This window comes from Macaca nemestrina, chromosome X (genome assembly GCF_043159975.1).
Source record: "Macaca nemestrina isolate mMacNem1 chromosome X, mMacNem.hap1, whole genome shotgun sequence".
In the NCBI taxonomy this organism is placed as follows: domain Eukaryota; kingdom Metazoa; phylum Chordata; class Mammalia; order Primates; family Cercopithecidae; genus Macaca; species Macaca nemestrina.
In genome coordinates, this window is record NC_092145.1 from 103,716,805 (window position 1) to 103,723,502 (window position 6,698).

Genomic DNA, 6,698 nt, shown 5'->3' on the forward strand with positions numbered 1-6,698 from the left:
AATGTGAGTCTCCACACGCTGCTCTGTCCATCCAACTGGGAGCTGCAATTTAGTCCACCCTTCTGTCTGCCATTTTTATAAATCTTTTGTTGAGCTTTAAAAAATATGCTTGCTGGCCACATGCATGTCTTTTTTTGAATAGTGTTCCTGTCCTTTGCCCACTTTTTAATGGCATTGTTTGTTTTTTCCTTGTAAATTTGTTTAAGTTCCTCAGAGATACTTAATAGAAGACATTTGTCAAAAGCATAGATTGCAAAATTTTCACTCATTCTGTGGGTCATCTGTTTGCTGATAGCTTCTTTTGCTGTGCAGAATCTCTCTAGTTTAATTGGATCCCATTCGTCCATTTCTGTTTTATTGCAATTGCTTTTGTCATCTTCGTTATGAAAACTTTGCCCATTTCTATTTCCAGAATAGCATTAGTCTGTCCTCATGCTGCTGGTAAAGACACACCCAAGATTGGGTAATTTATGAGGAAAAAGAGGCTTAATAGACTCACAGTTTAACGTGGCTCAGGAGGTCTCACAATCATGGTGGAAGATGAAAGGCAAATCTTACATGGTGGCAGGCAAGAGATAAATGGAAACAAGTGAAAGGGGTTTCCCCTTATAAAACCGTCAGATCTTGTGAGGCTTATTCACTACCACTACCAGGCTTATTCAGTATGGGGGAAACTGCCCCCACCACTGGGTTCCTCCCACAACATGTGAGAATTATGGGAGCTACAATGTAAGATGAGATTTGGGTTGGGACACAGCCAAACTATGTCAGTTGTTTTCCAGGTTTGTTATGGTTTTGGGTTTTACATTTAAGTCTTTAATCCATCTTGAGTTAATTTTTGTATATGGTACAAGGAAGGGCTCCAGTTTTCATCTTCTGCATATGACTAGCCAGTTATCCCAGCACCATTTATTGAATAAGGAATCATTTCCCCATTGCTTGTTTTTGTCAGGTTTGTCAAAGATCAGATAGTTGTAGGTGTATGGTCTTATTTCTAGGTTTTTTTATTCTGTTCCTTTGGTGTGTGTATCTGTTTTTGTACCAGTACCATGCTATTTTGGTTACTGTGACCCTGTAGAATAGTTTGAAGTCAGGTAATGAGATGCCTACAGCTTTTTTTCCCCTAGTTTTGTGAAGAAAGTCAGTGGTAGTCTAATAGGAATAGCATTGAATCTATAAATTGCTTTGGACAGTATGGCTATTTTAATGATATTAATTATTCCTATCCATGAGCATGGAATGTTTCTCCGTTTGTTTGTGTCATCTCTTATTTCTTTCAGCAGTGTTTTGTAGTTCCTCTTGTAGAGACCTTTCACTTCTCTGGATTGCTGTATTTTTAGACATTATATTATTTTTGTGGCCATTGCGAATGGGACTGCATTCCTGATTTGGTTCTCAGCCTGATTGTTGTTGAGGTATAGAAATGATAGTAACTTTTGCACATGCATTTTGTATCCTGAGACTTTGCTGAAGTTTTTTTATCAGCTGAAGAAACTTTTGGGTCAGGGCTATGAAGTTTTCTACATATAGAATTATGTCATCTGGAAACAGACATAATTTGACTTTCTCTATTTCTATTTGGATGCCCTTTATTTTTTAATCTTGCCTGATTGCCCCAGCCAGGGCTTTCAAAATTATGTTGAATAGAATTGGTGAGAGAGGATATTCTTGTCTTGTGCTACTTTTCAAGGAGAATGCTTCCAGCTTTTGCTCACTTGGCATAATTTTGGCTGTGGGTTTGTAATATAAGGTTCTTATTTTTTTGAGGTATGTTTCTTTAATACCTAGCTTATTGAGAGTGTTTTTTTTTTTAACAAGAAGGGTGTTGAATTTCATTAGAAGACTTTTCTGCATCTATTGAGATAATCATGTGGTTTTTTACTTTAGTGCTGTTTATGTGATGAAATACATTTATTGATTTGCATATTTTGATATGTTGAACTGACCTTGCATCCCAGGGATAAAGTTTACTATATCATGGTGGATAATCTTTTTGATGTGCTGCTGGATTCGGTTTGTGAATACTTTATTGAGGATTTTTGCATTGAGGTTCATCAAGGATATTGGTCTAAAGTGTTTTTTTGTTTTTGGTGTCTGTGTGTGTCTGCCATGATTTGGTATCAGAATAATGGTGGCCTCATAGAATGAGTTAGGGAGGAGTCCCTTCTTCTCAATTTTCCAAAATAGTTTCAGCAGAAATGATACCCGCTCTTCTTTGTACATCTGGTAAAATTCATCTGTGAATTCATGTGTTCCTGAGCTGTTTTTGGTTAGTAAACTATTTATTACTAATTTAATTTTAGAGCTTGTTATTGGTCTGTTGAGGGATTCTGTTTCTTCCTGGTTCAGTCTTGGGAGGGTGTATGTGTTCAGGAACTTATTTTTTTTCTATATGTTTCAGTTTATGTGCATAGAGGTGTTCATAGTATTCTCTGATGGTTGTTTTTATTTTGGTGCAGGCAATGTTTGTATTTTCTTTTTTATTTCTAATTTTGCTTGTTTGAATTTTCTTTCTTTTCTTATTTAATAGTCTAGCTAGTGGTCTACTTATTTTTATTTTTATTTTTTCAAAACAAACCTTCCTGGATTCATTGACTTTTTAAATAATTTATCGTGTCTCAATCTTCTTCAGGTCTGAGTTTGGTTATTTCTTGTCTTCTGATAGTCTTGAGGTTGGTTTCCTCTTGGTTTACCAAGAGTTCTTTTAGTTGTGATGTTAGCTTAGTAAATTGAGATCTTTCTAACTTTCCGATGAGGACATTTTGTGCTATAAATTTCACCCTTAACACTGCTTTATCTGAATCCAGAGATTCTGGTATGCTATTTTGTTTGTCTCATTAGTTTCAAAGAACTTGATTTCTACCTTAATTTCATTATTTACTCAAAAGTCATTGAGGAACAGGTTATTCAACTTCTATATAACTATGATTTTGAGTGTATTTCTTTTTTTTTTTTTAGTGTATTTCTTAGTGTTGATTCCTAATTTGTTTGTGTCTGAGAGATTGGTTGTTATAATTTCAGTTCCTTTGCATTTACTGAGGAGTTTTTCATGTCTGATTATGTAATTGATTTTGGAGTATTTGCCATGTGGCAATGAGAAGAATGTGTATTCTGTTCCTTTTGGGTGGTGAGTTCTGTAGATGTCTATCAGGTCCATTTGATTCAGTGCTGAGTTCAGGTCCTAAATATCTTGGTTAATTTTCTGCTTTGATAATCTGCCTAATACTGTCTGTAGGGTGTTGAAGTCTCTTATTATCATTGTGTTGGAGTTTAAGTCTCTTCAAAAGTCTCTAAAAGCTTGCTTTATGAATCTGGGTGATCCTGTATTTGGTGCATATGTATCTAGGATAGTTAGGTCTTTTTTAATTGAACTATTTTCCATTACGTAATACCCTTCTTTGCCTTCTTTGATCTTTGTGGATTTAAAGTCTGTTTTAGAATGGCAACCCCTGCTTTGCTGTTTTCCATTTGTTTGGTAGATTTTTCTCCATTCCTTCATTTTGAGCCTGTGGGTCCTATTGCATGTGAGATGGGTCTCTTAAAGACAACATACCAATGGGACTTGGTTCTTTATCCAGCTTGCCACTCTGTGCCTTTCAATTGATGCATTTAGCCCATTTACATTCAAGGTTAGTAATGATGTGTGTGGATTTTTTTCTGTCTTCATGATGTTTGCTGGTTATTATGCACACTTGTTTATGTGGTTGCTTTATAATGTCACTGGTCTGTGTACTTGAGTGTGTTTTTGTAGTTGCTGGTAATGGGCTTTCTTTTCCATATTTAGTGCTCCCTTCAGGAACTCTTGTAAAGCAGGTCTGGTGGTAACAAATTCCCTCAGTATTTGTTTGTCTGAAAAAGGTCTTAATTATCTTTTACTTATAAAGCTTAATTTAGCTGGATGTAAAATTCTGGTTTGGAGTTTATTTTCCTTAAGAATGTTGAATATCAGCCCCCAATCTCTTCCGGCCTGTAGGATTTCTTCTGAGAGGTCTGCTGTTAGTCTAATGGGCTTCCTTTGTAGGTGTCCTGATGTTTATTTCTAGCTGCCTTTAACATTTTTTCTTTTATTTTGACCTGGGACAATCTGATCATTATTTGCGTTGGGGATTATCTTCTTGTGTATTAGGTTGGTGCAAAAGTAATTGCAGGTTTTGCCATTACTTTCAGTGGTAAAACCTGCAATTATTTTTGCACTAACCTAGTAGTATTTTACTGGGGTTCTCTGCATTTCTTGAATTTGATTGTTGGTTCTTTAGCTAGTTTGGCAAAGTTCTCGTGGATTATATCCTGAAATATTTTCCAAGCTGATTACACTCCCCTGTCTTTTTTCAGGGACACCAATGAGTCATATGTTTGTCTCTTTACATAACCCCATATTTCTTAGAGGTTTTGTTCTTTTCCTTCTTTTTTTCTCATTTCTTTTCTTGCTGTCTTATTTTAGACAGCCAGTCTGCAAGCTCTGAGATTCTTTCCTCCACTTGGTCTATTCTACTGTTAATACTTGTGGGATTGCATAATGAAATTCTTTTAGTGTGTTTGTCAGCTCTATCAGGTTAGTTATGTACTTTTCTAATTCTGGCTATTTTGTCTGTCAGCTCTTGCCTCATTTTATTGTAATTCTTAGCATTTTTGGATTGGGTTTCAAGGTACTCTTGCATCTCAATGACCTTTACTTCTCTCCATATTCTGAATTGTATTTCTGGTATTTCAGTCTTTTCAGCCCAGTTCAGAATTCTTGATAGAGAAGTGGTATGACCATTTGGAAGAAATAAGTGATTCTGGCTTTTAAAGTTTTCAAGATTCTTGGACTGGTTCTTTCTCATCTTTGTGGACTTATGTTCCTTCAATCTTTAAAGTTGCTGACCTTTGGATGGGCTTCTTTTTTGGTCCTATTTGATAACCTTGAGAGTTTGATTGTGGTGTAAGGTAGATTCAGCTGACTAGCTTTATTTCTGGGAGATTTTATGGGGGCAATGCTGAGTTCCCAACTCTTGGACTGCATGCTCTAACTCTAGAGGAGTTGTATTCGTCCCCCACTTTGTTATTTGGCTTCTCTAGTTTAAAAAATCATGGTCCTGTGTGGACTGAGGTGTTACCAGATCATTGGTGAGAACACTCTGATGGATGGTATCACCCAAAGCATTTCACAGTGCAGTGACAGCAGGATCTGTCCTTGATCACACAGGTCATCAGCACAGCCTTAGAAGCGCAACATAATGCACACTCGTTGGCTGTGGCAGGGTGCTAGTGGGTGCCAGGGTGCTTGCCTCTGTGCAGGATAAAGCTGCCTCAAAGTACATTTACAGAACTGGGTATTTATAGGCATTGAAAAAATAATGTTAAAATAAATCTGTTGTGTTAAATACAACACTGTTTAAAATCCTACAGAGCAATAAACTATACTCTTTGGGGCAATGTTTATAATCAGACAAAAGTCTGCAAGTTAACATGTAACCTCACAGAGTCTAGGCTCTAACTAACATCAAATAGCAGAGGCAAAGTTATCTACATTCTCTGAGAGAATTAAATAATTTGGTGGGCCTATTTAACAATGCTTTATTTAAAGAATGTATCTTCTTTTTATTGCTAAGTTTTGTATTTTTTTTTTTTTTTTTTTTTTTACTAACACATGTATCACCACAAGGCAGGCTTTTTGCTTGATATCGTTTTGTTTGCTCTATCAATTCTAGAGCTGCAATCTCTGAATGATATTAAAATGCAGCATCTCAGAGGCTAGCATTGGTGATGGTTTCATGGATCAGAATGTAGCCCTCATCTTTCTTTCTTTTTTTTTTAATTATACTTTAATTTCTAGGGTACATGTGCACAACGTGCAGGATTGCTACATATGTATACACATGCCATGTTGGTGTGCTGCACCCATTAATTCGTCATTTACATTCCATATACCTCCTAATGCTATCCCTCCCCTCTACCCGCTCCCCACAATAGGACCCAGTGTGTGGTTTTCTTTTCTTTCTTTTTTTTTTTTATTATACTTTAAGTTCTAGGGTACATGTGGATAACGTGCAGGTTTGTTACATATGTATACCTGTGCCATGTTGGCGTGCTGCACCCATCAACTCGTCAGCACCCATCAACTCGTCATTTACATCAGGTATAACTCCCAATGCAATCCCTCCCCCGCCCCCTCCCCATGATAGGCCCCGGTGTGTGATGTTCCCCTTCCCGAGTCCAAGTGATCTCATTGTTCAGTTCCCACCTATGAGTGAGAACATGCGGTGTTTGGTTTTCTGTTCTTGTGATAGTTTGCTGAGAATGATGGTTTCCAGCTGCATCCATGTCCCTACAAAGCACACAAACTCATCCTTTTTTATGGCTGCATAGTATTCCATGGTGTATATGTGCCACATTTTCTTAATCCAGTCTGTCACTGATGGACATTTGGGTTGATTCCAAGTCTTTGCTATTGTGAATAGTGCCGCAATAAACATACGTGTGCATGTGTCTTTATAGCAGCATGATTTATAATCCTTTGGGTATATACTCAGTAATGGGATGGCTGGGTCATATGGTACTTCTAGTTCTAGATACTTGAGGAATCGCCATACTGTTTTCTATAATGGTTGAACTAGTTTACAATCCCACCAACAGTGTAAAAGTGTTCCGATTTCTCCACATCCTCTCCAGCATCTGTTGTTTCTTGACTTTTTAATGATTGCCATTCTAACTGGTGT